We start from the raw sequence: 8,987 nt of genomic DNA, 5'->3' as shown, positions 1-8,987 counted from the left end.
AACTCTTGGAACAATCTGCCGGAGAACGTTATGACGGCACCAAGTGTGAGCCCATTCAAGGCCAGACTTGACCAACACTGGCGCAGATACAAATACATTCTGAAGCCAATACATGCTCAGAACTTGATAACAGTGCGGAACAGAGAAACCGACGACAGACCAAGCGGCTAACGAGCCGATCAACGGAAAAGAGGATAAAGTACAGTAATAAGTATGTCGCTCCGTACTACTAGCAGCGAGTACTGCTTACTTCATCCTCGGTCAGCACAATAGCCTGTGTGTACTTGTAATGCACTGTTCTCAGTTATTAGTTTTTATTTTCTAGTTTTTTAAACGATTTAGTCTGGACGCTCTTTTATGAATGTGGTGCAATGGTGTTATTGGGAACTACTTACCTTGCGTGCCCGTAATAACTGTCCGTCCATATTCATGTCTCCTCGTGGTAGAGGAAAGAATGTTGGCATCCCAAACTTTGGACAGGTATTGTGCTGGGAGAAAGTTCATCGCCTTGTGGCAGGCCTGGCAATGTTCCCGAGTTTTAATGATAACATTATGGTGTCTAATTTTTAATAGGATTTTAATATTAATGAAGTGAATGCAGAGGAAAGGAGAGCTTCATTACCATGATGGGTGTGGACACTGTGGAAGGATGTGAACACTATGGGAGGGTGTGGGCACTGTGGGAGGGTGTGGACACTGTGGGAGGGTGTGAACACTGTGGTAGGGTGTAGACACTGTGGGAGGGTGTGAACACTATGGGAGGGTGTAGACACTGCGGTAGGGTGTAGACACTGTGGGAGGGTGTGGACACTGTGGGAGGGTGTGAACACTGTGGTAGGGTGTAGACACTGTGGGAGGGTGTGACACGGGAGGGTCAGATGTGGTTAAACTCTAGCTGGTGTCAGCACTGTAAGGGCGCGAGAGGATTCGTCTGTCACCAGCTGTGTGTTACTGGCGACACATGAAGATGGTCACCAGCTGGCTCCGGGGAGACTCGTCCATCACGGGGTGGGTGGGTGGGGGGTCTCCACCTGGTATAGATAACGGCGCGACAGCTGGTGTGAATCATTTCGATATAATAAACACAAGGTATCGCTGAGGTGGCTCTTGGGGTGCTGGACCAAGAGCCTGCCTGCCTGCCTCCCTGACTGCCTCTGTATGATGTTAGACTCAGCTTGCCTGCCGTGTAAGTGGTAGTGATTTTATTGTAGTTGAATTAGTGTGGTATCCCCATGCTTATTATTTCATGTACAGTTCACACTTTCACCGATAACCAGGAGTAGACAACATCATGTTTAGTGTTTTATTTAAATACTTGTTTTACACCAGGAATTAAGATTTTACTGACTGAGCAAAATGATAATGGCAAAACTCTAGGTTTGGTTACCAACTACACGTTAACCAGTCTTCGGTGGATCTCTGATGACACTATCTCTCCTGTCGTCTCGGTACAGTTGTAAACGTATTGTGACGTCATTTTCCTCCCTTTTTTTTCGAAATATTTAATTAATTTTCTTAAACAAAGAACTACACAGAATAGGAAATTATATCATGACAAACTTGAGTAACTGTTGTGTGACCGATGGCTCCACATATTCCTGTAAGGAAAACAGGGTTACCAATGTAGGGTTGCCATACGTCCGTATTTTCCCGGACATGTCCTCCATTTATGTCTCGAAATCTTCATCCGGAAGGAATTTTTAAAATTCTTCAAACGTCCGGAATTTCAGCTTCCATCATTTTCTCCACGGAAGAAAACAAAACATGAAACTGTAATGACGGGAGAGAGAGAGAGAGAGGGAAGGTGGAAACCGTAGAGATCTCGTTCAGTTTTCGTCAGCTGATAGTCACTTGTACGCCTGTACGGTGTTGTCAACTTAGCTGTCAAATATTTGATTGATAAGGGGGGTAGAAGTTGATGAAGTGTTTTGACCAAGTTAGTAACCTGAAGCAGTTTGTGGAAAATTACAAGTGATGAAGAATTTAGTAATCTGCCAACACAAAAAGTGGACCAGATACTTTGAAAAATCAAACATTGAATGTCACTCAGAATTGCTAAGAATTGCACAATTCTTCTTTGCTATATCATCTCGCAATGCAAATGTAGAAAGTTTTTTCACTGATGCAAAGTCAATGGACAAAGGAAAGGAACAAATTGAGTGTTAAACAATGAAAGGCATTCTGACTGTACAGTACAACTTCCGGGAAACATCTTGCAGTGACTTCTATACCTTTCTAAAGAGCAATCAGCCAATACTGAAAAAGATCCGATCTACAGAAAAGTTTGCATGGGCACACTAAGTCACACACAGTGGGGGGAGAAGACAGCAGCTAAGGGAATGAAGATGTTCAGCTTTAAGCAAAGGTAAGTTTTTTTTAAAGATTTCTATACCATGTATGATGTATATTAGCCTGTGTGTGCCGCGGGGGGCGGGGGGGGGGATGTCTTCGGGAGCGTCCTCTTTTTTGAATGGTCAGATATGGCAACCCTATACCAATGTGAAGGCAGATACGAGAAGTTTGTACGAAATCTTTTGGCCGAGTTGCAATTATTTTCGTATAAACTGAAAAAATACTGGAATTTAGGTTGTGGGTAAATACTGTGAGGTTATGATATTTGTGAGGTTGTGGGAATATATTGTGTGGTTGTATGTACAGTAGCTAAAACAAGTATCTGTGCAGGTGGGGGTCGATATGCTCCGAAATTTTACGTGTGACTAGTGACAGCCTTCAAATGCCACAAAGTATGCACAGCCAGTTGTCTTAGCTACTGTATATGCAACCACACAACTTCAAGTAGTAGGTAGATACTGTGAGGTTATGGATAGAGGTTGGAGATTATGGTAGATGTGAGGTTTTGGGTTAATGGTGTGAGGTTTTAGTTAGCTCTTGAGGTTGTGGGCAGATATTGTTAAGTTGTGGTTATATTCTGTGAGGTTGTATGTAAATTTGGGAGGGTAGATGCAGTGAGGTTGTAGGTATAGGTTGTGAGATTACGGTATATGTGACGTTGTTATTAGATGGTGTGAGGTTGGGTAGGTGGTGTGAGGTTGGGTAGATGGTGTGAGGTTGGGTAGATGGTGTGAGGTTGGGTAGATGGTGTGAATTGAATTTTGAATTTTGCCGCGGACACCAGCTAGTTTATTGTGCACTCCATACACCATCCTGTGAGCGGTAGCGTGAGGTTATGGCAGATGTGTGGTTGTGCGGTTGTACAGTAGGCAGATTGATTTTGTGAGGCCGTAGTTAGATGGTGTGAGGTTGGGTAGATGGTGTGAGGTTGGGTAGATGGTGTGAGGTTGGGTAGATGGTGTGAGGTCGTAGTTAGATGGTGTGAGGTTGGGTAGATGGTGTGGAGGTGTGAGGTTGGGTAGATGGTGTGAGGTTGGGTAGATGGTGTGAGGTTGGGTAGATGGTGTGAGGTTGGGTAGGTGTGTGAGGTTGGGTAGATGGTGTGAGGTTGGGTAGATGGTGTGGGGTAGATGGTGTGAGGTTGGGTGATGGTGGAGGTTGTGGTGTGAGGTTGCAGATGTAGATGGTGTGAGGATGGTGTGGAGATGGTGTGAGGTTGGGTAGATGGTGTGAGGTTGGGTAGATGGTGTGAGGTTGGGTAGATGGTGTGAGGTTGGGTAGATGGTGTGAGGTTGGGTAGATGGTGTGAGGTTGTCTGTAGGATGTGTAAGGGTGTGGGTAGGACAGCTCTACCACATTCTCGTCTACAAGTTCACTATCAACATATGAGCGTGAGACCTGTCCTGTACCTGTTGTCAGTCCCAGGATATGTATACACGTGCGCACGCGGACACACACGCACACACATACACACATACTGTATTATTACCTGTTATTAAAAAAAAAAATATGTTTTCTAGGATCTGATGATGGAGAATGATTTTCCGAAACGTTAGTAATTAAAGAAACCCAACTTAGTCAAGATGTTTGTGTTTTCCCTGGTTCTCTTCTTCATTATATATATATACTTTTTAGAGATTTTCTTCTAAGGTTTAATGTTGGCTAGACAGTTGCTACAGTGTGCTAAGTGGATTGTTTTTGGATGATTTGATCATAGAACATCATGATCGGTGGTACCTAAATGTGTCGTCTCATAAGTTCATTGACGTATGAACACAATGTTCTCTGAATGTTACTCAAGACGAGATAAGACATACGTGCAGCATGAGTAGAAACTATGCCCGACAAATCCTAATCAAGCGTCTACGATTTAATTCCAGTGTGTATGAAGTCGTAAAGGGATGCTTACCGGTGTTTACAGTGTGAGGAGGGGACAGGTGACGGGGGCGCAGGAGGGCGTAAACAAGGCGCTCTTCTTGGGTGAAAACAACGAAGCAAATCGTTACTGGCGTCATTCTATCTACATAACCCGGCAAGGGCGAGGAGTGGCATTGTCATAAAAACTTGTGGACAACAATTTAAGCCCGTAAACAAGGCACCCAGATCTGCTAGGAAGAATTCAGGAGCAACTACCAGACATTCCCAGTCGGGTAAGACGTGAACTACCCTGGCATGTCCCCACAACAAGCGGGGAATTTTGGCTTTGGTGTCACAGTCGCTGATGTAGACTGGGAGGGCAACGCTGATGAAAATGTCACTACTTTAGTGTTAACAGGTGTTTAGTGGTGGCGAGAGGCGGGTGTGTATGATAATGTTTCTTCTTAGAATACACTCACCTGTGACCTGGGTGCAGCACACGAAGATCAGTTGAGGTATATCCAGAACACCACAACGACTTTTTAAAAATTTACAGATAATGTTTTCTTCCTCATTCGTTTTCGTGTGGCACTAAGTGTCTTATGTCACAACGGGCGTGTCTGATACTGTGGGCATGTGTGAACGTGTGCGAGAGCGTGGGCGTATGTCCCCGGCCTGGCACCACCAGCAGCAGCAGGTCCCTCACTGGCGCTGGCGGCAGGCTCTACTCTCCCCTCGGAGCCTTAGTCCCCCCTCTACCCCGCACGCGCCTTACGCTCCCTCGCTCACAAATTAGTGACATCCCCTCCACTAGCTGCACTCTACGGCCCACCCTGCCTCAAACTGATCCCGTCATTGTTGCTACCTGAAGTCTCACCAACAGCACGATAGATGACTTGACAATGTTTTCCTCACTTTACAGTCACTTTTGTATCACAAGAAAATGAGATGATATACTGTACTTTGTATCACATCTGTGTCACAGTAGAGAGATGAAGTTTCTCCCATTCTGTTACAGCAGGAGAGAGACAGTTGTATCTCACGCCTGTTACAGCAGGAAAGAGACAGTTGTATCTCACGCCTGTTACAGCAGGGAAGAGACAGTTGTATCGCACGCCTGTTACAGCAGAAGAGAGACAGTTGTATCTCACGCCTGTTACAGCAGGGAGGAGACAGTTGTATCTCACGCCTGTTACAGCAGGAAAGAGACAGTTGTATCTCACGCCTGTTACAGCAGGGAAGAGACAGTTGTATCTCACGCCTGTTACAGCAGGGAGGAGACAGTTGTATCGCACGCCTGTTACAGCAGAAGAGAGACAGTTGTATCTCACGCCTGTTACAGCAGGAAAGAGACAGTTGTATCTCGCCTGTTACAGCAGGAAGAGACAGTTGTATCGCACGCCTGTTACAGCAGGAGAGAGACAGTTGTATCTCACGCCTGTTACAGCAGGAGAGAGACAGTTGTATCTCGCGCCTGTTACAGCAGGATGGAGACAGTTGTATCTCACGCCTGTTTCAGCAGGGAGGAGACAATTGTATCGCACGCCTGTTACAGCAGGATGGAGACAGTTGTATCTCACGCCTGTTACAGCAGGAGATAGATATATCCAAGAAGAATGGTTGCTGTGAAGTCTTGCTTGGTCCTCTGAAAGCAAATGACTCACTATGTAGACGAGTACAGCAAATAACTGACTATGTAGACGAGTACAGCAAATGACTCGCTATGTAGACGAGTACAGCACATGACTCACTATGTAGACGAGTACAGCAAATAACTGACTATGTAGACGAGTACAGCAAATGACTCGCTATGTAGACGAGTACAGCAAATAACTGACTATGTAGACGAGCACATGACTCACTATGTAGACGAGTACAGCAAATAACTGACTATGTAGACGAGTACAGCAAATGACTCGCTATGTAGACGAGTACAGCAAATAACTGACTATGTAGACGAGTACAGCAAATAACTGACTATGTAGACGAGTACAGCAAAGGACTCACTATGTAGACGAGTACAGCAAATAACTGACTATGTAGACGAGTACAGCAAATAACTGACTATGTAGACGAGTACAGCAAATGACTCACTATGTAGACGAGTACAGCACATGATTCACTATGTAGACGCGTACAGCACATGACTCACTATGTTGACGAGTACAGCAAATAACTGACTATGTAGACGAGTACAGCACATGACTCACTATGTAGACGAGTACAGCACACGACTCACTATGTTGACGAGTACAGCAAATAACTCTTTATGTTGACAAGTACAACAAATATCTCACTATGTTGACAAGTACAGCAAATAACTCACTATGTTGACAAGTACAGCAAAGGACTCACTATGTAGACGAGTACAGCACATGACTCACTATGTTGACGAGTACAGCAAATAACTCTTTATGTTGACGAGTACAACAAATATCTCACTATGTTGACAAGTACAGCAAAGGACTCACTATGTAGACGAGTACAGCACATAACTCACTATGTAGACGAGTACAGCAAATGACTCACTATGTTGACGAAGGAGTAGAGTTAGTCAAGATGCATAGAGACAAATATATTCTTGGATGGAAATTTAGTGATTGGTTTTTTTTTTTCGTTTCACCAAGTGATTTGTGTTAGTGAAACTCTCTTGTGTCTTGCTTTGAAAACACAGTACGGTAAAAAGAAATATTGTATATAATTTTTGTTAATATAAGTTTTAGTGAAAATGTACCTTTTATTTTGTTCAATATTGGAACAGATTTTTTGTATTAGTTTTCAAAGGCAGTTTTTCATTTACTGCTGATATTACACTTAACCAAATGACTGAAATGCACTTAGTACAAAATTAGGCTGGACTGTGTGAGAAAATTGCCAAGAACCGTGTACAGTATATGTACTAAATAAGTCTTAAACACAAGTATGGTTCAATGATTCTTCTCAGTAATTAAGATGGATCGTCTGAAGATTAGCCTCCCAGCTTGTTTCACTTGACGAGTAAACACCCTAACCGTCCTAACGCTACTTGGGGGTTTCAGTTGTGTTAGGTTAGGTTAGGTTAGGTTAGGTTAGGTTAGGTTAGGTTAGGTTAGGTTAGGTTGAGTTAGCGTTACATTACTTTAGGTGAGGTTATGTTAGATTAGGTTAGACTAGTTTGGTTTAGATTAGATTAGGTTTGGTTTGGTTAACGTTAGATGAGGTTAGCGTTAGGGTGGTTAGTCTTAAGTGAAATAAGCTAGGGGCTAATTATTAGGTGAACCACACGGTAAGATAATATTAGCTCTCGGTAGCAAGAAGATCATCAACTTACACCGGAAGCTCTGTTGTTAAGGTTCTGTCAGTCTTATTAAAAGTCGAGATGGTGGGTATAGTTCGACACCTTGCAGAAAATTCCGCAGTGAGATTTATCGGGCAAAGTAAGAATTTGAAAGTCACGCAGTATGATACTAGAATCTGTTGCGCTGGGGTGCTCTGCCATGTTACTTTTACCTCACTCGTTATTTAAGTCTCAGAAAGTAAGAATGAGCTCCACCTACTTGCCTCCCTGTTGGTCACTAATGTGTCTACGGTGTTTGGGGCAAATCTGAATCTGGAAACATTATTAGAAAGTCTTCACCATCCACCACTATCCTTCACTATTATCACCACTAATCTTCACCATCATTCACTACTATCCTTCACCATCCTCGCCAAAGTTTAACGATAGTTCTTGTGATCACCCTCCCTCAGCTTATTTTAAGTTGAATTAACCACTCTAACCTAACCTAACCAAACCTAACCTAACCTAACCTAACCTAACCTAACCTAACCTAATCTTCCGGTTCTTGCCCACTGTGATGATGTGCTGAGGGAGAGGAGCAAGTTAGTTGAGCACAGTTGTAGAATGAACCTAATGATGGTTCCTCATTACAGTCAGAAAATTGAGGAGGGGATGAGGAAGGGGGAGAGATATTTGAATTAATCAGACAGGGGCGAGGGAGGAATGATGGGGTGGGGGGTTATCTGAGTTAGAGAGGAGGGGGGAGGGGAGATTAGATACCATAACATATTTCGCCTGATGATTAGACATCGGTTCAATTATCAGGTGAAATTAGCTGATGTGTCTAATCTTGAGGTCATTCGCTCTGACCTGAGTATCCTCCTAAAAGGGTAATAGCTTCATGGTAGGTTAGGTTATGAAGGTGATTGACGCATAGTGGTTAGATGTGTGTGTGTGTGTGTGTGTGTGTGTGTGTGTGATTTTATTAATTTACAGAGGCGACCCCGTACACAAGCAGATTATTCCGCCGCCCCTTAAAGGTAACGTCCAGTCGTGAAGGAAAGAAAAGGAAAAGTAACCTAACCCAAAATAACTTGAGTTCACTGGTGTATCAACAACCCACAACCCCTTCCCCTTCTCTCTCCTGGCTAATCGTATACATCCAGATCGATATCATATCTTACAACGGCACTAAGTGTTACTGTAATCAGGTGTTGTTCAGGAGCGTTCAGTATGATGGCTCACCCAACCTCCCCACCTGGTTGGTTCACCCTCATCAGTCTCCCCACCTGGCTGGCTCACCCTCATCTGCCTCCCCACCTGGCTGGCTCACCCTCACCTGCCTCCCCACCTGGCTGGCTCACCCTCATCTGCCTCCCCACCTGGCTGGCTCACCCTCACCTGCCTCCCCACCTGGCTGGCTCACCCTCACCTGCCTCCCCACCTGGCTGGCTCACCCTCATCTGCCTCCCCACCTGGCTGGCTCACCCTCACCTGCCTCCCCACCTGGCTGGCTCAC

The 8,987-nt window shown here is 44.5% G+C and overlaps 1 protein-coding gene across 3 annotated transcripts in view; it reads right to left on the bottom strand.

Annotated features, from left to right (window-relative positions):
• Positions 1-8,987, bottom strand: part of LOC121872313 (BTB/POZ domain-containing protein 1-like) — a 120,218-nt gene that overhangs the window by 90,142 nt on the left and 21,089 nt on the right. Inside the window, exon 1 of one of the 3 annotated variants that reach the window (XM_042375019.1) lies at positions 4,689-4,921. The exons of the other annotated variants lie outside the window; for them this stretch is intronic. The gene's annotated coding sequence lies outside the window, so the exon portion shown is untranslated. Of the gene's footprint in view, positions 1-4,688; positions 4,922-8,987 lie in introns of those variants that run through there. 3 annotated transcript variants of the gene reach the window in all.

The sequence above is a fragment of the Homarus americanus genome, unplaced genomic scaffold, assembly GCF_018991925.1.
Source record: "Homarus americanus isolate GMGI-L3 unplaced genomic scaffold, GMGI_Hamer_2.0 scaffold5589, whole genome shotgun sequence".
In the NCBI taxonomy this organism is placed as follows: Eukaryota; Metazoa; Arthropoda; class Malacostraca; order Decapoda; family Nephropidae; genus Homarus; species Homarus americanus.
This window is presented reverse-complemented; position numbering and strand designations above follow the sequence as displayed.